This window comes from Protopterus annectens, chromosome 8.part0 (assembly GCF_019279795.1).
Source record: "Protopterus annectens isolate FY-2018-M chromosome 8.part0, PAN1.0, whole genome shotgun sequence".
NCBI classification, from domain to species: Eukaryota; Metazoa; Chordata; order Ceratodontiformes; family Protopteridae; genus Protopterus; species Protopterus annectens.
In genome coordinates, this window is record NC_056741.1 from 1,803,250,007 (window position 1) to 1,803,275,153 (window position 25,147).

The 25,147-nt window shown below is 37.0% G+C and overlaps 1 pseudogene; it reads right to left on the reverse strand.

The window, feature by feature from the left end:
• LOC122808566 overlaps positions 1 to 20,880 on the reverse strand; it is a 791,543-nt pseudogene extending 770,663 nt beyond the window's left edge.
• Between the last annotated feature and the right edge of the window lie 4,267 nt (positions 20,881 to 25,147).

Consider the following 25,147-nt stretch of genomic DNA (forward strand, 5'->3'; position numbering starts at 1 on the left):
AAGTAAGATATGCTTACATCTCGTATTGATCCTTATCTATGCATAGTTTTGAAATTCATCAACTAATAGTATAAAGTATGAAGTATGAAAGACTGCAGCACAACAATTTAAAATGTTTTGTGGTATGTCCCACCCTAAGACCAATATACTTTCAGACCCTTCTATTCCCTCTTTGTAAGATTATATTAAAAGTAAATGAACAGTTGTTCTGCTACGCTTAAACAATATTTCATCATTTGTTTATATTCAGTGGTATATTACTGTAAATTTAAGCCACCTATATTATTTCTGTCAAGTATACAGTTTATATGTATGAGATTTTCGAGTGTATTGACAACATATTCACATCATGTATGACAAGCCTCTAATCATGAAGCTGTAAACATTTTATATATATATATATATATATATATATATATATATATATATATACATTTGTTTTCTCATTCAATGATAACTACTATCAAACTTCAAAAGCTTGCTTTCAAAAACATTTACCTATAAATGCATTCAAAGGTATTTCACAGTATATGTAACATTATAATTGTTTCCATTCTTTAATGCCAGTTTGTATGTTAGCTATAGTTGCAGTGAAATTTGAGCTAATACATATTTAAGAGGTTCTGTTTTTTATTCAAATTAACCTTTTAAAACTCCCTGTCAGTCTGAGTCTCTGAACATGAACAGCTCTGTTCTTTTGTTTAGGTGGGTGAATTCTATCTGTTTACCAGAGAAAGCTTCATGTGTTCTAAATAAAGTAAAAAAGCTCAAGGTATGGAGAGAGGCGCTTCATATCTAACTACTACAGAAATAGGGACAGCCCATCAGTCACAACAATTTCCATAATTTCACATTGAACCTGAACATTTCATCTATGAATACAGACTATTTCAAAGCCATTTAATACTTCACAATCTCTCCACAGTTAAACAACATCAAAACACACATCCATAGCAACTGTAATCACACCACTTTCCCAATCCAGCACATTATAAATCATTCTGTTAAATAGAACAGTAACATAATATCTAAATTTCTGCACTAGGAAGACAGGCAGCTTTTAGGTTTTTTTACTATTAGTTTTAGTGAAACAACTTTTCTAATGATACTGTAGTTAATGATTACATTGATTGCATCCACACTTAGTTGAAGATGTTTATCTATCATTTCTTTTAGTGTACCATTTATGTAACAGTTTTAATTTAACACTATTAATGTCTTTTCCTGTTTAGAACAAGAAAGTATGAAACGTCACTCATAGTGTATGCTTACCTTTAGTAACTGCAGTTTATATGAATTAAACAACTTTAAATTCAGCTATGTGTTATACTGTAGCCATTTTCTACTTCAAATATAAAGTATACATTAGTTCCTGAGTAAGCAATTCTGTATGCAACCCATCAGATCATATACTAGTACAAATGCTGTATGGCTTCATTTAAGGTAAACCAATAATATTTTTCATGACTTATTAAAAATGATTCTTAATTATCTGTAAATTAGACAAGCATAAGACAGAAAAAAAGGAATTCAGTTACCTTACATTAGTAGACTGCTTGTTGATTTTCTGATTCCTGTTTATGTTGTAGTTGAGCATGTTGTCATTTCATGTTTTGCTTGTAAAGATATGTAAAGAAGTAAAACTAAGCTTCTTTACATAAAAAGAAAAAAACAAACAATCACTGACATCTTATTTCCTTTGTAATCAAAGAAAAAAAAAGGAATGCTCTTTATTTTTCCCTTAAATTCTTCTTTTTCTCATTTGTCTTATTTCTATTTGTCTACATTTGTCTTTTTAATGACACAATGGATCAGTCCATATCTTCTGTTTGTTCAAAAATGTGTTAGTTTGTAGCTATGACAATGCAAGATCAAGATCTTTGAAGAATTTAACCCCATTAGACAGAAAAATCTTCAGCCTTAGCTGGGAACAGTAAATGTACTTTTATCTGCTTTTTCTTATGTTCTCTTATAACGGGAAGGAACAGTTTCCTTTTAGACATCACTGTTGTTAAATAGTCATTATCAAAATTAATATTTCCTTCTGCTTTAAATGATGACTTAGCCCTGGCAGTTTTGAGTACCAGTTCTGTATCCTGAGATGAGATAAATTTAACCACGGTGGACCTATGGAAAGTACTGGACTTTGACACAGGATTAACAAGAGATGTGTGTGCTTTCTCTATACCAAAAGAGAGAGCTTCAGGCAAATCAAAAGTTTTAGGGAGCCTTTTTACAAGACATTAACCATATTATTACCTTCTGTTCATTCTGGTAGACCAAAAATATGAATGTTGTTCCTATGGGACCTGTTCTCAAGGTCATCTATTTTGGCTAGTAAATAGTTTTTCTGCTTTAACAATATTGTTCTCCCCTCCACTTAGTCTCCCTTTCATAGCTGTCAAGGAGTCTGCAATGCCAGAAATCTGTTTTTTTCTGCAACTGCAGAGCTTTGTTAATTTGTTCCATTTGTTTGGAACCGTTTTTCTTAAAGTTATCTGTTTTGGTGTCCAATCTATCTATTTTCAAAGACAATTCTTGAATATTAGACAATAATGACCGAAGCTCTTTCCTGAACACAGAGTTTTGAGATGCTGCTTTGGTATAACTCGTGGTGCTGCAAGATACAGTGAAGAAATTTTCTTTTATAGTTTTTGACAGGAAAATAGTTGAATTTTAAGAAATTTTTTGATATAATCCTTTAGGACACCAAAGTTTATCTTGATTCACTTAATCGAGTTGTTTAAGATTATTTAGAAATAAAATTTCCTGTCAAAAATATATGCACTAGAAGAATAGAAGAAAAGTGCTACTATCTTAGTCTCATCCTGGCCATGCCCCCTATAAGTCACTTGTTTCTGAAATATTAAGTACATATTGAAATATTGCTTGTTTTTATAATTACAAATAAATACCTAGGAATACCTCTAGTATAGTGTGATATAAATGGACATCAATAATGAATTTTCCAGTCTCACACTATGGCATTTCACACCATAACCCTCAATAGCATATAGGTCTCAGTTATGAAAATATGAGCATAAAAATATGAATAATAATAAGTGACAGATAGTGATTAATTTATCTACTGCAGGACATTACAGATTGCAATCTTAGTGTTGTTCCTTTAATTAATCTTTGCTCTTTATAATTTTGCCTGTTATTAGTTGGTAAGTCACTAATTTAAAGAAGCCAGACCTGAAAAATGTCTTAATGCCATAAGAAGCTATGGATGTTAATGGGAACCATGCAAAAAAGGTGCTATAGGCTTGAATAAGTAAATGTGTTTAACATATACAGCAGTCACTGAAAAGGCTCCCCTCCACACACACATAACACATTTAAAATATCCCTGACCTTACAATGTACAGGGTTTACAATATAACATGCAATTTTCATAATTAAAACTAATAAGAACAAATTCAGTTTTACTTAAAATTTTGCCTTTAGTGTCCCTCTAAATATTAATGACATAAAGTGGGGTATATGCTTTGCAGTCCACCCACAAGTTTAACAAAGTTAACCAAATTCGAGTAATTCTCAACCACTTTTTCTTGCAAAGCAATGTCTCAGAAATCTGACTGATTCTTCCATTTATTCACTAATTTCATCTCCATATCTTATCACCAGACTCTAGTTTAAGTACAAGGTACATCAGAGTCTTCTATTCAGCTCCTGTGCTTTAGTCATTCTCTCAAACATGTTTCTTTAGAACAGTGAAAGGTGTTTTACTGGCAAAGTCTCTCCAAAAGCTTTACCGTCAGAAGCATGATAAGTAGACTCCTTTTCTACTTGCTGGCTCACTCTTTGCTGGATAAACTTTATTTCCTCCTGAGTCTGCTATACATTAAAAAGCTTTTTGATCCTCATAAAAAAATATTCTGATGACATGTGGATAGAGCAGCTTGAATCTCACACCTGCCTCTCAACATTCCCTGACTGCTGGAACAAATTTGCTTCTCTTCTTGCTGGTGTACAGTGAATAATCATTTTTCACAAACACTCTGTCTCCAATTGTTAATACTTTTCCTTTCTGCCACAATTATGTCAGGATCAACTCTTTCTGCTTGTATGATTAAATCTTTATTAATATAAGTCTTGGGTGTTCTCTCGTGGCAAAGTTTGGAGCATACACACACCATACCTTCTCAGTTAACAAGTCCTGTTGTAGAACACAATTCCAGTTACTTATTTGTATCTTCATGAAAGTAATACAGTCTGTTTTTTCCATTTTCTCTGGTTGTTGTTGTTGTTGTGTCTTTTGGCTTTTTCCCAGTTAGGGGTCGCCACAGCAGAACTCCAGTCTGCTAATGATTGGTAGTAGGTTTTTAAGTGCCGAGTTACCAGCCCTGACGCACAACCTTCAATGAAGGTACGCCCATTCATGCATGTCTCCAGACAGAAGACGCTCTAGCTGAGAATCGAACAGGACAACGTCTTAGCAGAAAATCTCAGCTTTTTTTCTGAGCATTGTTTTCTAACTACTATTTTAAAACAGCTCTTCTTGAGAAGCCTCATGCTGAATTAGCATTTCTTTCATTTCACCTTCTGATTTTTGCAGTTTTATCAGCTCATTTGAATAGCTTGTTAAAACTTCTTCAATTTTCTTGAAACCTTTTGTTATTTCAGTTAGCACATATCTTCAATGTTTCATTTATTTTAAACATATGCAGTGGATTTGATTTATTTTTCCTCTAAATTACCAGAAGTCATCTCATATATCAAATCTGAAACTTGAATTGCTTTTTATTATGTATTTCTTTAGTTACTTACTATTTGTTTACTAGGTAAGTGGGCTGGTCTGCTGACCCTTTTCACCTACAACCTGAGCTCAAAGAACAGAAAATTCATCACAACCTTTCAGTCAAAAATATTATATGCAAAATGGGTAGATAGCAAAATTCAGAACATAGTAAGATTGAATTCAGATAGAGTAACATGAAAACATCCAGTCAGAGCACATTAAAAATATATATTTACAAAATGCAAGATAAAATGTTCATAAAATACAGTGCAATCATACATAAAGTACATGTGAAATATTTGCTTATAAAATGCCACATTAAGAGACTGAGAAAAGTTTATTAAATGCATTATAGCATTCATGATATGGGACAGCTGCAGAATTCTCCACAGTTAGAGTTTTCTCTTCTCATTTTCTGTTTGATTTCATCTCAGATTCTCCAAATTTCTTCTTTGCTGGCACCCAAACAGAGTAATGAATAGCCACTGAAATAATTTTACCCAGAGAGTTACAATGGGCTTTTTTTAACAGTTTCTGTTTTCACACTGGGAAAGCTCAAATTAACTAGTATGCAGTCATCCGGAAAGTCTCAAGGTAGCAAGTTTTTGATCTAAGATCTCTTTGTGGTCTGTACCACTAGAGAAGAACAGAAATAAGTAAATGATTATGTGATTAATGGAGCAATTTATGATATATTTTAGTTGATAAAGGCTAAGGAGGTTTGGGAGCTAATCCAACTGAGTTGTATGAGTGTGCTACAGTGATTGGTTTTGTTGGGGAGGTTAGTTGGAAGCTTGACTATTTTACTGTAGTATTGTTTAATTGTTTGATAGTTGTGAGGTCAGTAAGTTGGGGAAAATAAAAGAAGCAAACAAGAGGAAGGTAACAAGTGACTGAAGTGGTTCTGCAGGCAAGCTCAGTTGCATGGCTTATTATAAATGGACATCAAATTTCCATTATCATCTATTATAACTCCTAGCAGTTATGCATGAGGGATGATTTGTACAATACTACAGTATGAGGAGATGAAAGTGAAAGCAGGTTTTTTATCTGAGCTAGGCTTGAAAGTAAAATAAGTAGCTAAGTCTTTTTTGCATTAAGCAGCAGCTGAGATTGCTGTAACCATATCTCCGTTGAGGAGAAAGATTCATGGGTAACTTATTGTAGTTCTGATAGTGTGGAGGCAGTACAAATAAAGGGTTAAATGGCTGTGTATTGAATTTGGGCTCTATTTTTGGAGTTTCTAACTAGATCACTTATAACTAGATTAAATAGTATGGATCCTCCTATGGATCCCTGTGGGACACCTATTTGAATGAGTAGGAAAGAAAATTAACTTCTGCTGCTTAACCATGAGATGGTGGATGTATAAATGCCCAGATGTGTCAGTTTGTACAAGAGTTTAGGCTGGAAGACAGTGCTGAATGCTTTACAGAGGTCCAAAAAGGGTGCAGAGAATGGTTTTCCTCCATTCCTGTTGCTGTGTATGGTGCTAAGGAATGACAGTAATGCTCTCTCTGCACTGAACCCTACATGGAAGTTGTGCTGAGCTGGGGAAAGAAGATTACTGTTTTGAAGATATTCCAGTAATTGGTAGCGGGCCCATTGTCCAAGGACCACAGCTACTGAGGAAAGTATGGCAGCTGGCCTATAGTTAGATACTTCAGTAGATTTGCCTCCCTTACGTAAAAGCAAGGTATTGTATTTGTTTCCATATGAGTGGGTTATAAGGTTCTTGAATGGATCTGCTTATTAGTATAGGTACTGCAAAATATGTCAGCACAACAGCTGCTATTTTAATGTGCTCTACAGGAAGTTTGTCAGCTGCTAAAGTGGATGGCTTTAGTTTGTGAAGAATTTTGATAGTCAAGGTAGGGACGTGTTTGAGGCAGAACTTTCCTGACTGGAATGGAGAGGATGAGATGTGTAGCAAAAGGCTTTAGATAAATGAGTTGGCTGCATATATGAAGTGTGTACTAAATGCACAGGCAATTTATGTGCTCATCTCAGATGTCAGAGGAGATGGTTGAACAGGTTTGCCTGGTTAAAGGATGTTAAATGCTGTCCAAAGATGAGTAGGATTGTTTGGTTGAGATTGCTGTAAGTTTGTATAGTTGTTTTTCTTATTTGATCATGTTAATAGTTAAGTTTGGTTATATAATTTAAGGCAGTGTTCATAGTTTTACTGTGGGGGTAAGCCAGTGGACAATGATAAATTTAAGTATCTTAATATGTTAGAAAAATGTATATACTCCCAATTAATAAAATAACTCAATGATCATACCCTACTCTCTCCCACTCAACATAGCTTCTTTCCTTATCTTAGTACTACAGTTGCTCTCCTCAGCTTTACCAACACCATCAGCCAACTCAAAAACAATGGTAAACTAGTCTCAGCTGTCTCCCTTGACTTATCAAAAGCATCTGACACAGCTGCACACCAAAAAAAAGTTCATGAACTTGCTTCTCTAGGTTTTCATACTCCAACTCTAACATTGTTTCACAATTACCTGTCTAAAAGGAAACAAGCTATTAAATTGTAGCACGACTACTACAATTTCCTACCAGTCTCAGTCGGTGTCCCCCAGCAAAACAAGCATCCATAATACAATATGCAGATGATGCTAATAATTTTCTGCTCAAACACTAACCTCCCTGAGAAACATAAACCAAAAAACATTTTAATCCACTGAATTTTGGCTACATAACTCTGACCTACTCAAAAACCTCAAAAAGACAAAACTAATGCTATTTCTAACTAAAATCTACCTATGACAAAAAAATTCATTCCACATTCTATTATCTAATGACACAAAAATAAAATGTGTTTCTCAAACCAAACTCCTCAGAATATTAATTGATGGTCATCCTAAATATGATCACCACTCTCATTAGGTCATCAAAAAACAACCTAGAAGTTAGACTCCCTCTATAGTGTAAAACATTTTCTCGATAACCTTTCCAGAAAATCGATAGCAAAAACATACCTACTCCCATCCCTACTTTATGCATCACCTTTCTTTACTAATCTCAATACCACCCTAAAATGCAAACTGGAAATGCTTTACAATAGAATTACCAAATGTGTCCGAGTACTTTCAAAAGACTCATCACTGCATACATTTAAAATATATTAACTGGCTTGAATTTCTCTGCTACCTTAACTAATCACTATAGTTCACAAACTAATATACTTCCCTGAAGAATATCCATCTCTACAAGATACTGTACTACCTTATAGTACTAACAGGACCTGCAGATCCAGCAACAAAGCCCTACTCTCACCATAAAATCAAATAATTCTGCTGGTGACTCATTATACTCATCATGTTACAAAAATCTGGAAATGCATTCCCTTAGAATTAAGACAAATAGACAGACTAAATAGATCTAAAGCATCACTGAAAAAACACTTATTGGGCAACTGGCCATGTTGCTGTACTGTTCCTAGACAGCATATAAAGGGTCTATATTAGAACACCGAACATTCAAAATGTTGAGTGTTCTAATATCGAACCCTACCAATCGAAAATACTAAACATCGAACATTCAGAACAGCAAATTTTTTCCTAGGGGAAAAATTTGCTGTTCCAAAACACATATACACAACACAAACACACCAAACAAACAGCAATCCACACACATACACCTAAACTCTTACACCTAACCCTACACTAAACTATACACACACCACTAACTATCCACTTACCTAAACCCAAACCCTAACCCTAAGTTCCATCACTATCGCACACTCACCTCACTCGCGCCCTAACCCTAACTCACCTACTCCGCCCTAACCCTCACGTCCACACAATCGCACACTTACCTGACCCACGCCCTAACCCTAACTCACCTAACCCACCCTAACCCTCACGTCCACACAATCGCACGCTTACCTGACCCACACCCTAACCCTAACTCACCTAACCCGCCCTAACCCTCATGTCCACACAATCGCACACATACCTAACCCACACTCTAACCCTAACTAACCTAACCTGCACTCAATCGCACACTTACCTGAACCCTACCCGTAACTTTCCACCAGAGCGCTGAAAATATCGAAGGAACAGAAACAGACAACCAAATTCTTTCCCTAGGAAAAAAATTTGGTTTTCTGTTTCTTTAATATTTTCAGCGTTCGCCGAAAACAGGTCGATATTAGAATACTCAACATTTTAAATGCTGGATGTTCTAATACAGACCCCATATAAATACTACTTATAAAAACATTTCCCTCTCATTCAACTCTTGTACTGCCATCTAAAAACTACATCCCCTTCTACAAACTCTCACCTACTTATTTTACTACTTAAAACTCCTATATTGCAATAGTTAAATGACATTACATCATAACAATTTTTTTTCTGAATATATATCTCTGTTTCTAGAAAGTAAACATATTTGATTCAATACATACAATGTGCAAATGTACATTTTACTGATTGTTATATATTTTAATTTACATACAAATCTGATTTACAATGTGAAATGCTAACAATGTTACTTTATGTATGTAGAAATGTCTTCTTTATTTTGTATCTGCATTAACTGTGCAGCTTTTTATGCTGCGTATTGTTAAACTCATATAATGGTACTTTATGTATATGAATGTAATGTTCTCTGAATTTGATATAGTTATTAACTGTGGAGCTTTTCTCCCCAGGTCTCTACTGAAAATGGGATTAATCCCTGTTGGACTTGCCCAGTAAACAAAGTATATAGATAGATAGATAGATAGATAGATAGATAGATAGATAGATAGATAAATGGATAGATAGACAGATAAGCTTTCTTTTTTCTCAACTGGGCTTTTTGATCTAATATAGTGAGAACTATTTCATTGCACTTATTTACTGCTTCATCAAATAGAAGTATTTTTGCTGGAATTAGAGTCTTTCCTTACTAGGCAGTATGTTTTGCAAGGTTTCTTATAGTGTAAGTGGGATTAGTGGTCATTTAAGCTATCTGATAGTGTGTCTGCCTGATGTGATTCTGGGATGTGTTGCCAGAATCTTGTTGATTATTGTTCCTTATGGAAGAGTTTATGTATCTTGTGAGGGTATTAATAAGTTGAATAAAGACATATACATTTTGATGATAAAATGGAGTGTTTGTATCTGTGGATAAGTAGTGTACATTAAGGACTCTTAAAGTTACAGTCTCTTGGTTTGTATTGGGTTTACCATCAAAATGTCGTAAAGCACTTACATGACCTTGGAAGGTTGAAAGGCACTCTTCCAAGGTGTCATAACATTGATTTTTAAATGTCTGAATCCACAAGAGTGAATGCTAGTATGCATTCGCTCTTGTGGATTTGTCATTTTGAATGGAAACTGCACTACAGTGGGGATCAGGAAATTTACCCTTTCCTTCACTATAGTGCGATCTCAGAATTTCATACAAGTAGCAGGGGGGGGGGTGGAGGCACAACTCCCTACATGTGGGATACAAGGGGGGCTTGCCCCCCACCAAAATGTTCGTACAACATAGGTGGTAGTTTTGGTAAATTCAATATTCCTGAGTTGTCGACTTTCCATAATTCCCACTTTTGGTTATGTGACCATTTGACAATTGGATTTTATGACATTTTGGGTTGCATAAGTGAACACTCGCACTAGTGAGGTGCAACATTTTTATAGTAAACCAGTGCATTGTATTATGGACTGTACTTGTAAGGCACTTATATTCCCAAATGTACAATATTTACAGCAAACCGACAAATTTTGATTGCCAGAGATCATACAAAATTTAGGACCCACCAGGAAATGCCTTCATATTGATCCACTGATACTGTAAGAATAAATCTATAATTTGCATTTATAAGGCAGGCATTAACAGGTCAGGATTACACAATTTCCCGCTCAGAAGCAGGATGAGTCCCACAGATAGCTCGAAAAGATCTCTATCTCCACCTAGTCATTGGTTGTCTGAGATCACAGCAAGTAAGAAGTAGGCTTCTGAAGCACATGGTAAAACGTTGTGACATAGGATGCTTAGAAGACAGATATTAAGCACAATAGTATGCTAGAAAAGCAAAAGAAAATGCAGCATAAAGATCATACTTCTCTACTATCCAGATTTTTGAAGACTGTCCAAATTTTTGCCTTATATTTTTGGTCAGTTCCTCATAAAATCTGTGGATTTCTGGCAAATCACTGAGGATTGAATTCACTAAATAATGACATATATTTGAGTTTCAGACTTCATATACTTCAGAAAATGCATGCTAACGCAAATCATTCTTACTCTAACAACTTTCTAAGGTTATAAGAGCAATATTTAAGATCTTTACCTATTTTGGAGCCTTTGTCACCTCCCCATTATTTTAGGTTTTGTCCAGGTTTCTTGTGCTAAGAGGTTGAGAGGTATGATAAAGATACTGAAAAATAAATGTCTGTTTGCCAGCAAGTGCTTAAAACAACAATGGCATAACAACCAAAATGACAGATAATGCAGTGAAACAGTGCAGGCAGTTGTAAAACAGAAATCTTCCAACGAACATTCTATAAGGTGCACTACTGCCTTTCTAGTTCAATGAGATAAGGCAGCATGCCACTTGGCAAAACTGACAAGAGTATAGAGGGAATGCCTCTACCACATAGCGCCCAAAGAATGTACAATCAATGCCCTACAAGGTACCCCAAACATGGATAGAATGACAGGCGAGGTGCATCCAAACAAATGTACTTCTCTGTGAGTCATATACTGACATTGGAAAGATGGGTCTATCCTGTTTAAGGATGCATATCTACAAAAGATGGCAAGGAAAAGAAATAATTATTCTGAGGATTGTGAACTAAAAATAACTTCTTAGAAAGCTGTAAAACTAGTCAATGGCGGGAACAACAAATGCATGTTGAAATCTAATGCCTTCTTTTCAAAAATCAGAACTTTAGGGAAGCTGTACTGAAAAAAATAAGTTTACTCATTAAAATAGAAACAGAAAGAGGAAAATGGGCAAGGCAACTGGAAAATTAATGATAACAGACATGGATGGTGACAATTTGTGTAACGAATTCCTAGTTTCATAATCTTGCTGAATGTATATTATACAATTTACTGATGGTCTTGTTTGAGATGTCATGTATTAATCTAAGTTCTATGATCAGTTTTACTGTTTGCTTAATGAATCTCAGTGATGTATATGTCAAGAACTGATATAGACACATAGTTATTTATTTTATTATGTTAGTCTGTAACTGTACATAAAATGTTCAATAAAATATTTAAAAAGGAAAGAATCAATGCAGAATAACTATTGTAACTTGTGAAGGGAAGCAGTATCAATCACTTTGAAACTGAAAAATGGCACTGCAGTTTGTACATACATTTGCTCGGTGATAATATAAGCTAAGGAAAACAAAACTGCAGAAAGAATACTTTTGAAAGCTAGAAAAGGTGAGATATGACTAAAGCAGAATCTGACTCAGCCATTTGTTAGCTACAGTAACTGTACTGCAGCAATGCCCAAGATTACACCCATGCTCAATGCTCTAAATGAAGCAAGACCTCAAACAGTCTGTAGTACAAACCATCAGTATAAAAATATCATGAATCCAGCATTCTCAAACCAGGGATCCAGGGAGGATTTCTGAAGCAAAATGTGGTGGAACCTAATACCTACTTGAGGAGAAGTTTTGCCAAGTATGATTCGTAATTAACATTTGTAATCAAGTTATACCAAAGCAATGGCACTGTACTGTGGTAAAATATAAGTCTGAAAGTGGAGTAGAAATAACATGGGAAGCCATATCTACCAGCACAGAGCTAATAAACCTCAATAAAGGGCATAAGTAAATATCATTAAAGTTGAAATATATAGCCAGTATTATATACTTAGCATTGACGGGGCCAGTTATCAAGTACAATACCTCCCTTTAGGCTGTAGCTCATTAAACATATCAAACAATTAGAAAGACATGAAAAAGGCTCCTAACCAAGAAGACCACAAGCTTAAAGTCCATGAGCTACCAATATAGGATGAAAGCTCTGTATGCAGTATCTCACAAACTTTTGAGGGGAGATCTCTGTTTCAGTTACCGTGACATTAGACAACTGTACTGGACTCCCTGTGTCTCTGCAAGTCTAATATATCCACCAATACTAAAACCAGAAGCTTAAATCTTTAGCCAACAGATACATAACAGATGGGAGGACAGGTTTATAATGCAGGCACCTCCCAAACCTCTGGAATATACATCCCCTGAATGTTAACAGTGTGATCCACTATCTTCCTTTAAATATAACCTGCATGACTGAATGGGTATCCACAAATTTACTCCAGGTTTTACTGGTATGGCCCTCCTGGATAAAGGAGGTGCAGCTTGAGGGTACTAGCCATGAGTAAATAAGTGAATAATGAATAAATAAGTAATAATAATAATAAGTGAATAAGTGAATAATGAGTGAATAAGGCTCAGTGGCCTTAGAATATCTAAGAAATCAAAAAAGTGAATGGAATTAAAAAAATAACATGAAACAAAAACTACTACCCTCAAAACCAATGGTAAATGGCAAAAAGGTATTACAGAATAGTATTTAGGAACTATAAGGACATTTAGGAACAGGAGGGCAAACAGCAGTACACATAACAGAGAAGGAGGGAAGGTCAGCAATGAAATGACAAACATTTGGCATGTCTGTAAGGAACCAAAAAGCATTAAGGGAAGCATAACAAGACAGCAGGGGGCAGGAGATGAACATGAGGTGATAGTGAAAAGGAGAGAAATAATTGTACTTTAAATGAATATAATTTGTCCCAGCTCCAGCAAAGTCAGTGAAAACAGACTGACTGTGTCCCTTCAAGTTAATGGGAATGAAAAAAATATGGATGCAGTACTAGAGAAGACCCATATACCACTCATGCTAGGGTTTTCACTCTTATACTGTCTTTAACTATTATGATCTACTCTGAGGTCACACAGATTGAAGGAAAGCTTTAAAAATTCCTCAGGCTCTACTCAACTTCTGAAATGAGCATGAATACACCTAGATCACAGAAACAGAAAACTATATAACACTGTTTGAAAATTCACACAGGCAATGTAATGTGTACATCCTATTACTAAGCTCATATATATATATGCTTCTTACTATAGTGGTCAACATTAACAGCAAATTCCAAGTAAAACTATATCAAAGTTGTTCTTCTCAAAGCCAAAAGTCAACAAACTGCCTAATCTTTAAGCCCTCCTGTAACATGAATGCATCCCATGTTTGTATCATAACTCAAACTGGATTTAATTGTGAAGACAGCACTCTCTGTTTAACTAGGTTTAGTACTTACCATGCATTCAGACCTGAGTGAAACTGCAGGGGCATTTCCATGTCAGCAACCATATCATCTTTAAGCACATTACCTTAGATCCTCAAATAGAACTCACTGAAATCCAGCTTACTCTAAACAAAACAAAACAAATTATCATATTATTGCCTGTTATAGAATGCCCTTTATGTCCTCATCTAATACTGAAAAATTCCTGAAAATACTTCCTGAAATACCCATAATAAAAAATATCTTTCTGATTGGTGATTTTAACTATCCACTGATAAATTTATAAACAAGTACCTCAAAAGTTGTTAAAGATTCCTGGACACAATGAATTATATTATTAATAAATTATAATCCCCTAGACCAATGAGTTACCCAACATACTATGGAGCAAAACCTACTTGATCTCCTTACCTCCTTTAGCATTGATTGGGCCAATTATCAAGTACAGTATCCCTTTGGGATTGTATTTCATTAAACATATCAAACAATTAGAATGACACCAGAAAGTTTCCTAACCAAAAAGATCACAGGCTTAAATTCCATGAGCTACCAAAATAGGACTGAAGCTCTAGCTCATAATTCAGTGCCTTGCAGACTTTTGAGGGGAGATCTCTGTTTCACTTACTGTGACATTAAGCATCCAATTCTCCTGGATCTCCTTCTTGTCACATGCCTACTGTATCCCCATCCCTGGATAACTTTAACCATAAACTGGCGACCTTCCCTTTAAAGATTCAAACAAGATTTGAACAATCTTCAAAAAAACAAACCTACTCAATCTCTATGATGAGTTCTCAAAACCTAATTGCAATATCACCAGCCCACTTGCAGCTACAGCTGCATCTTATTTATTTTATTTTTTTATTTTACATTTGTTGACCGGGCTAGTCTAACTGGATATATGTCCATTTTCAGTAGAGGCCCGGGTGATAAGCTCCAAGACATGAATAAAATACAAATACAAATAACAAATTACAAACAACAAAAAGCAAAAAATTTGTAAGAAAAAAATAGCAAAAATAGTAAAAATATAATAAAAATAACCAAGCAATGGTAACATGTGCAGTGAGGCACTGAGGGTAGCACAGGGTATGTAAAGAGGACAAGAGTCATAAACAGTGCAAAAAGAAGGGTACAGGGACTAAGTACAGGTAAAGACAATAGTGGAGGAAGGAAGTTAGATGTGAAGTGATTTTACTAAGAATTTATTAGAAAAAAGGTATATAAGGAGAAGTGAAATGGTGCACAATAGGGAGACATGAGAGAAGTATAGTAAGAAGGAAGATGTAACAGTGGATAGTAACCACAAGATAGGCAAGGTCAAGTATAAATAGAGGTTTGGAACAGGGACATAGTCAGTATGATTTGAGGCAAAGTTTAAGTCTGTTTTTGAAGAGTGATAAGGAAGTAAGTGAGGAGAGGTCATTAGGGAGAGGATTCCAGGATTTACCTACAGTATAAGAGAAGAGAGAATCCCCAGCCCTGTTATTAGATTTGGAGGTGTGTACAAGAAGTTTGTGTGAAGAGCGTAGATACTTCAGATTTATGTAACAAGAGTTGTACTCCAACAATGTTCTGAACTAATCTAAACTGGTATCACTCACTCCCTCTGACACAAAGAATATGGCAGATGTCCTTGCATATAAGTTGTATAGATGTTAGCACATACTTTACCCAGGAAACAGTTGCTGAAATTCTGTAAATTCTTGAATCCCTCACATCATCTAAGATATTAAAGTAAATGTTCTAACTGTGCTCTCAAAAACCAAAAATACCACTTCAGTGGGGCCAGACAGCATGTCTGGATGCCTAATAAATACTGTCAAATATGTCCTTGTGGAAACCCTTCTAAAATTGTTAAATCCAAGGTTAATCACTGGGTATGTCCATGAAGTGTGGAAAACTGCTGTTGTGATGGCCCTGCATAAAAGGGACCCCAACAAAGACCCTAGAAGCTACAAATATATCAGTCTAAATATTTAATTTGCAATGCCATGAAGCATGTTATATTGGAATTCATAAACAGTGAGATCAAAATTTACATCATACATGCTGGCTCTCAGCAGTTTGGTTTTGTCAAAGGGAGATCATGTCCACTCAACTTAGTAAACCTCTTTAAGAAAGTCTCAGAGGCTGTGGATAGTGGTCACTCAGTCCCAACAGCCTCTCTGGATCTGGCAAAGGCATTTGATGCCTTACCCCCATTCTAGCATTGTAGATAAACTAAGAGACCTAAATGTGCACCCACGTGTGGTAAGTTGGAAAGCAAACTATCTAAAGGATATGGTTAAACTAGCAAACTTCACCTCAGAAAGCAAGAAAGTAACTACCAGTGTACCTCAGTGCTGGGATCCCTCCTATTTAGTATATAGTTCTCTGACCTCCAAAACATTAAATCCATATCTATGGTAAATGGCATTTACTGCTAACTGCAAGCTGGGTACTACTGTCTTATTACCCTTTTACATGGGATGCTGTCACTAATGCAGGAACTAATCTTAAATAACCAGTACTGAACTCCAAAAAAAAAAAAAGGCTAAAGCTGAGTCCAAAATGTATATTTCATTTTTACAAAAAAAGTAATCTCCAGCTTACATCATAATTTGAACAGCACCCCAAAGACAAAGTAATTAGGGACCTTGGCACCTGAATCAACAACTCCCTCTCTTTTGGCCACCATGCAACATTAGTAATCAGGGATTCCTTCATAGCACCACTGATATCTAAAAGCATCTCATTCAGGTCAAAATAAGTTATCAACCTATAGTTCTGTGATCTAAATAAGCCAGTTATAGAGTACAATGCCCCCAATAGTATGTACCTGTCCTGACACACCACACAGCTAAAAAGCCCCACAATTTCTTAACCATGACAATTACTCCTTTAAATAACCTGTGCTACCAAGACAGGTTTGATATCCTACCTCTATACTCAGTCTCTTACAGACTCTTACGTTGAGACCTATGTCATGCATTCCATCCATCAAGGACTAATAAGCAGTTCCACTAATATTAGATACAATTATTTGAATATCCAGCAACAAATAAACAAAACACATTGGAGGAACAGCATTATTAACCAATGTATACCCCACCTCTGGAATAAACTGCCCTATTAGAGTGACATCCTAGCATCCTTCAAGACTAACCCTGATGATTGCATGGGGATGTGCAACTTCATCCCAGGCTTGACTTGCTTTTCCTCCTATAAGTGGGCAAGTGGCATAGCTCAAGTGGTCTCATGAATTTATTTGCATTTGGATTTCTATGATCCTAATACTAGTACCTACCATTTCAAAGATGTGAAATTACTTTCTGTGCCTAATGACGTGGTCACTGGATGAAGTGAGACCTAAGTCAACGGATGGAGTAAGAGCTGAGTCACTGGATGAAATGAGAGCTAAGTCACTGGGTGAAGTGAAAGATGAATCACTAGATGAAGTGAGAGATGAGTTACTGGGCAAAATGAGAACTGAATCATTGGGTGAAGTCTGAGCTGAGTCACTGGATGAAGTAAGAACCGAGTCACTGGATGAAGTAAGAACTGAGTCACTGGATGAAGTGAGACCTGAGTCACTGGATGAAGTGTGAGTTGAGTCACTGGATGAAGTGTCCGATGAATCACTGAGTGAATTAAGAGATGAGTCACTGCATGAATTGAGAGATGAATCACTGGTGAAATGTGGGCTGAGTCACTGGATGAAGTGAGAACTGAGTCACTGGATGAAGCTCTCAGTTTATTCATCTATCTTTGTCTCATTACTCACTGTTGTTAATCAACTTTGGGTAGTAACTAAAAAGATGATCTCATAGACACAAGTGACAGAAATTAGGTCATTGTGCAGCTCATCACAGAGTTTGGCAACCTAGGAGTATCCCATACTAGGACTACTGCTCTTCTGAGTGAAGTAGAGTCAACTAAAGAAGTGTGGACATCTATTGGAAGTGTACTGGGTAACATCATCGAGAGGAGGACCCAAGGCAGACGTCTGACTGCTAGAAAGATTATATCTCCAAAGTTACCTAGGAATGTCTGAGAATCCCCAGGATGAAAACAGAGGGTGATAATTAATGCAACAAATAGTATGTTGCATAGTACATTCTGGGACAGACATTGTCAATGTCCAAATCAGTGAAGCTTCAAAGTTGTATAAGGAAAGTTTATGATATTTGCAGATTATACAGTGGCCTGTAACAGGAGCAACAGAAAGTCAAGCTACTAGAATGGGAAGGGTCACAGGAGAGGTCAAATGGGTGGCAGTTTAAGGTTAGTGCAAAGAATGAATGAATGCATGGATAAAACATTGAGGACATATAATCATGATGGCTAAGAGATGAACAATATCAAGTATGAGGATCTTAATATAATTGTATTTGATGGTCCAAAAGATCTGAAGTGGCAGTCAGTGAGAGAAAAACTACAAGAAAAGATGGGGATGGAGATGGATTTTTAAGATATATAATGAAAGCCATCACTAACCCAAATGTGAAGTAGTGTATACACTTTCTGAGAGGAATTTCTATAAAGTCTGTCAGAATTCAGCTTATGCAGAGAAGCAAAAGAAATACAGTTGCTATATCAGAGGACATACAAATAAGAGCCACACGCTCTAGGGATCTAAACTTCACCACAAGATTCCTGCCCAGAGACTTCCCATGCTCTGGAACAAGATTCCAATCTACATTAGGCAGATCTCCTCACTAACACTCTTCAAAAGAAACCTTGACGAGTGGACGGGAAACAGAAAGTTTACCCTGGGGATCACTTCAGTGGCTCTGCTGGACAGAGGCAGAGGGAACTAATCTAAGGGGGCTGTGAAAGCAAACACATTCTGGCTAGGCTTATAAATGCCTTTGGGCAGATAGCCTAGTACCTACCTATGAACCTAAGAATTTAGACACACACACATACACACACACACACACACACACACACACACACACACACACACACACACACACACACACACACATGTACACAGCACAGAATACAGCAGGATCGTTCAAATGCCTCAGAAATATTAACAGAGTCCAATGCAGTAGTTATCTTTCAGAGGATAAAATATGAGAACAACAGATAACATATAAAGCCAGAGTAAGAACAGTTCATAGGTAATGTTAGAAAGATTATTTTCTCAGAGAATGTTAAAGATGTATGGAATAATCTTCCTATGGACACCAAGGAATTAAATTCCTTTTTCAGTTTCTGGAATTCCATGAATGAACAAAAAGGGATTTTGATGTAATTTAGGAAAAAGTCATATACTGATTAACAACAATTTGCAGCTAATCTTTTCGGTGGAAAATGTGAAAATTAGGTGGTTCAGCCTGGACTCTTCCAGCAGCATTTTCTACTCCTTTGAGTTATAGAAGGTTGCATAATGGTTAAGGTATTTACCATACAAACAGAAAGTGCAAGGTTTGAGTCTCACCTGTGGTATCTGGCTAGACTTAAAATGGCTGAAAAGGGCAGTTAGCCTAGTACTAAACTATAAACCTATTTTTGTGTTTCTGTGTAAATGAAAGATTAAGTTTGTCTCAAACAAACAAATGCATAGATATAGCAGATGATATGAGCATAGTGGTGGTATTTATTCATTTAATTTGTTGACCAAGTTAGTTCAGCCAGAAAATAAAAAAGCATTTTCACTGGAGACCTGTGAGTATTTAAACAAAGGTCTCCTAAGCTGTACTCAGGGTCCTATCATTAAGCACCAGGAAAAATATTTCAACATATTAGGATGCAAAACGATAGTTTGTATGACTGTATTATTACCAGACAAGGGTAGTAATGGTCTTACACTTCACTGCTTTCGGGCTTCTACCTTGTCCAGTATTAAAAATGGCCTGCATTGTCTGTGACACTGTAACATCAAGACTATGTTATTATGTCGCACCAAGCGTTCAGCCAGTTAAAAGACAAATTAAGCCTGTGATTTGCCACATCAGCTGAATATCATGAAATAATTTCAACAAGGGGCTATGATCCTACTCTTTGCTCTGACACTTAAAGGAAAACTTTAGCCTAAAACAACATGGAGACCATCATACACTCTGATTTAATAAGTACTAACCTGTGCTTTGGGGGAAATTGGGGATTCCATCATAGGGAAAGGCTTTACTATTTTCCAGCATTTCTGCCAAAGCTCCCAGGCCTGAGCCACAAATAACAGCTCCTTTTGGCCCCTCATCAATGTGGGTTAACAGTCAGTCTGCAGTCTGCTTGTATAATTCATAGTGGTACCTGTAAAGGAAATGGGAGAAGTTTAAGTGTTTACAACATGAAGTCAAAGATATGCATTAACTTAACTAAGCAAGTTTGGAATTATAAACTCGTGTGTGTGTGTGTGTGTGTGTGTGTGTGTGTGTGTGTGTGTGTGTGTGTGTGTGTGTGTGTGTGTGTGTGTGTGTGTGTCTCTGTGTGAGTGTGGTGTCTATTACTAAACATTGTTCTCCTTGCCTGGATATATGGTCATATCTATGCACTTAAAGATTCAGCAAACTGCAGGAGAATGACAGGAACATCATATCAAGCCACTAATAAAAAAGGAAATTGAAACTAATCAAACCGCAAAAGCTTTTAGGGTTCCTTTTACTGGCATTTTCTCTCTGAGGTGTATGCCTTTTAAACCTGTGCTATAACCAGTACATTACGCAAACATGAACTTCTTGCAGGATATCATAAGCATGTATTTCATCAACCTAAAGCCAGAGCAGACTTTGAAACCTTGAATCTGTGTATATATTTACATTAATGAACTACAGTGCCACATTACAGCATTTAAGTAACGAATAAACACATCAAATGGGCACATTTGATTATGAGATTACTTTGGGGGAATATTAATCACTAAATGCATGCTGTTCATTTATCTTAAACACATTTTGTTGATACTAGAATCTGTCATTTCACAGAAAATAACAGGCACATAGATAGCAAACATAGCAGCTTTAAGCTAAGACAAGGTACAAGGACAGAAAATAATTAAAGTTGCTTTCATATAAAATAGTTTTAATCAGAAAGATAAGGAATGTAAGCACAAATAACAGCTTTCAGGTGTGACCAAAATGTACTAATCTAGTTGACTACTTGATCAGAGGTGCATAATATTTTATAAACCAGCTACTCAACAGCAAACACCCCCAAATCTCATTTTGTCAAACTGAAGCTGCTAATGAAATAAAATATTTTCTACAGGGTTGCAAAGTTTTAATATAATTGTACCTGATATTTTTGCATCTTGAAGAAAGAAAAAGAAATTAAAAAGGTGATGCTTTAAATCTTCAGAGCCAAAGTGCTCTATTTATAGAAAAAATGCAGAGAATGTATTAATAAACATCACTGGGCAGTACTGCAGCATTAAATATCAAGGACTCCACATAGTGCAATGCAGCTCTTAGTTGCTTAGCCATTTATTTGGACCAGCTTTGGAATTCCAAGAACAGGACCTGCATAGCAAATTAGTGGCCCCATGATAGAGGCGGCAGTCTCACTAGGAAACTGAAGTGAACAGATCATAGCACTATACTTCGAGTAATCAAAATTACAATTAAGGTAAGAAATCCTTTACCTGTCTATGCACACTCACTTGTACAGCAAAGTGCCTTATCACTGTAGCTTGGGCAATGGGAGTAAGTCAAAGAAGGCCAGCAACGCAAATGGGAAAGAAAGGAAGAGAGAGAGAAAAGGAGAAACAACAAGCAAGGAAAAATAATAAAGAGTAGCCAACAGAAATGATAGAAGGGGGAAGAACAGCTTCTTTTTTTATATATATGAAGAGGGACAGTAGGTGAGGAAGATAATGAGGAGTTTATGTAGGAAGGATGGGGGGAGTATGGAAGGTAGCAGGGATGGACAAACAAACATTAAACACAGATATCAACATGGGACCCATGGACTCATAAAGTGGGGGACAACAGTGGAGGAAGACAGGTATACAGTGGGTAGGCAGCTATGGGATGAGAGATGGCATTTCAGACCAACAAATAGGATAGCCATCCAAAACAATCACATTCATACCTGATATCAAGGCCAGGCTTGCCCATGTGGCCTAATGTTCAGGGCCACCTGCACTAGGAAGTGCTCTGTGGAATATTAATGTGCATTAAAACTGCCAGCACACAACTGTCTCAACTAGTCTCCACACGTTGCGGGGTGAACTCAGAGGAGGACTATGGACCACCCACAGAAGAGAAGCCTCTGCCCTTCAAAGAGGTAGCCCCAATGGAGTTACTAGTGAGCACTCCAGCCCACCTTCAACAGGATGACCTCCATCATCCTGTTGAAAGATAGAACTGTCATCTGCTGCTGACCCAACATCAGATGCATCAGTTGGCATAAAGCTGGTGCCAACTACTACTGTGCAATATACGAACCTGTCTACGTAAGAGAAAAAAAGAAAACAGACAAAAACAAAATTAGAACACAGTAGTGCATATGTATGTTACAAATATTACAGCAATTGCACATTGAGGTAATGCACATACTATACATATCTTGCCACTGGGGGAGCACTCAGCCCTCTTAAGGTGGGCTTTCCTTATTTAATTCATGCTACCTTGCTGCTGTAAAAGAAATTAGGAATAACTTAGTAAGTTGCTGATCCTGTGGAAATATGAGGACAGCAACAGCATGCAAGCAAAGGTACCCATAACAGAATTATATATTCCACTGCTGTCGCAAGCATGTTATTCTTATGCTTTCACAGGTTGCACAGGTCCAACATGACAGGCTGCATGTGCTTGTTGTCAGCAGGTCACCTGTGGCTGATGATGATGGCAGCATTCACATGATACAGTAAGATAACACAGTGGCACTGCCAGCAGTGCTAAAATTGGAGGGCTCACACACACATTCCTCAACTATGATGTGATGCTGGAGGGTCCAGTGAGACTCCCATCTTCATCAAAGTTTAACACTAGATATCCTGTAACTGTGCACCCCATTCAGATTACTTTGAAGTCATCACCACAGATGGCATCTGTCAGCCTCAATGCCTTTAATGTGTATGCACACATCACAGAGGAGAGACATGTTGGTGAGCATCACTGACATAATACCACATCTTTCCCTGATGTGGCATTGATCTACAGATCTGGAGGTCAGTGATCCAGGCACAGGCAGCTGCTACACACTAGGGTAGCACTGGTTATTGTACTGATAAGCCTACATATCAAACACCTACATGGCATGTCAGATAGTTTGGAGCAACTGCATACAGTGAATATAGAAATAGGGAGCAAACATTACTACTTAGACTGTTGGAATTCCCACACAGCACCTGTGGTGCAGCCATGAGGCTGGTGTTAACTGCCCTCCATTCTGCCACTAGATTCCATACTATTCATGTGAGACTATGTAGATAAAATGGATTATCAAAGGATGAATATATACAGAATGTCAAATATACACATATAACATACATCATTCTGCAGACCTTATCACTTTCACCTCTGGCTACAGTGGACAACACACCAGAGTGCGTCTGGTCTCATGGTCATAGCCAGTGATGCTCTTCCCGGGATGCCTTACCAGCCCATCCACTTCCTGTCACATGGTTCTGCACTGTTGCTGTCCCCACTTGAACAACAGAGTGCCATGCCTACGCTGGCAATCATCTGGGTCATGAGCTGCACACCTTTGTTGGTTCCCAGCATGGGACACCATATCAGAGTTCCCATAAATGTTCCCAAAGTGCTATGCCATCCATACTGCAGACTGCATCATGCTTCAAAACAGCGAACCAAAACAGTACACATGACCAATGCTTGTAACATAGCAAAACAGTACAAATAGCCTATGTTTGCAACATGGCATTTCTACTCCACCGGTGTTGAATGTAATCCTGATTTCACCAACCCGACACTCACTTGAGTGCCTATAACATTCACCTTCCATGATTCTTCATCATATGATAGCATGTCTGTCACTGTGCCCCACCCCCAACCTGTGCAAATAAGTGTGAGTGTGGTAATGCCTGATGCATAGCATTGCAAATCAATGCACTGTACTACATAAATTGGGTGTGATAATGCATGCATCATTTTTAGTCTGTGTGGTCTGTACCATCCATATCCTACAGCTGTTGACCAGATACTACCTCTTTACCACAATATATTTTGTCCAACTCTACTTTGTAAAGGATGCTGCTACAGCCTCCTCCACCAAAAACTCTGCACCCAACTCCTTATACACTGCTGCAACAGTTCCCTCGGGTAGCTTAGCAGCAATGGTCAAGAGAATTGCTGTTGAGCAAAGATAGAGATGTAGGCAGAGTTAATGGCATAACACCACAGACTGCATCTGTCACAGTCCGAAAAAAATTTCACAGACCACTATAGCAATGCAATAAATGGTATGTATGATCTGCAAAGCTGATGCATGAAAAAATTCCTAGTATGTCCTCTTTCAGCCACTGTAGCAAGAATGGCTGATGTTACACATACCTTCCTGTCCACATGAACGGTCAGTCCATTCTCCTTGATTCTATGTGGGGGCGACATAATGACTAACTGTTTTATGGTCTCCCTTTTCACACAGTAGCAGTTGACAACTTCCTGGTGACAGAGATGATGTTAAGTTAGGCGCTGGCATACCTGTTTGCATTGCTCATGGTGATGACATGAAATGTAATGAACAGTGGCTCAGAAAAAAGCCACTAACATCTGTTGTTGCTATTGTTATCTTATTCCAAGTCTAAGTCCTATACATTGAAGACCTGGGGTTCAGAATGGAACATTTATATCTCTGAATTATCCTGCCAAATTTCTTTTTGCTTGTTACATGAGATTCCTTTGCATGTAGGTTCTCACTTGCATAACATTATGCAGTTACAATTTCTCTTGTAGTATTACCTCACTACTTTTGTCTTTACATTGCTTTTCTCCTGGGATTTGCTGTTCTTCATGCTATTTTTCTTACTGTTATGTGCTAAATGCTCAAAATTACCCTCTATACCCCTTAATGCTGTTTAAGAACCATAGCTTGGGAAAAGAAGGTTCAAACATATTGTATCTTACATTTGTATGTAGGTATCAGTCATGTCTTAGCATTCCATTAAGTCACATAAATAAAGAAGTTATGTACACACCATAACGTTCCATCTGTTTTGTCGATTTTTTCATCTC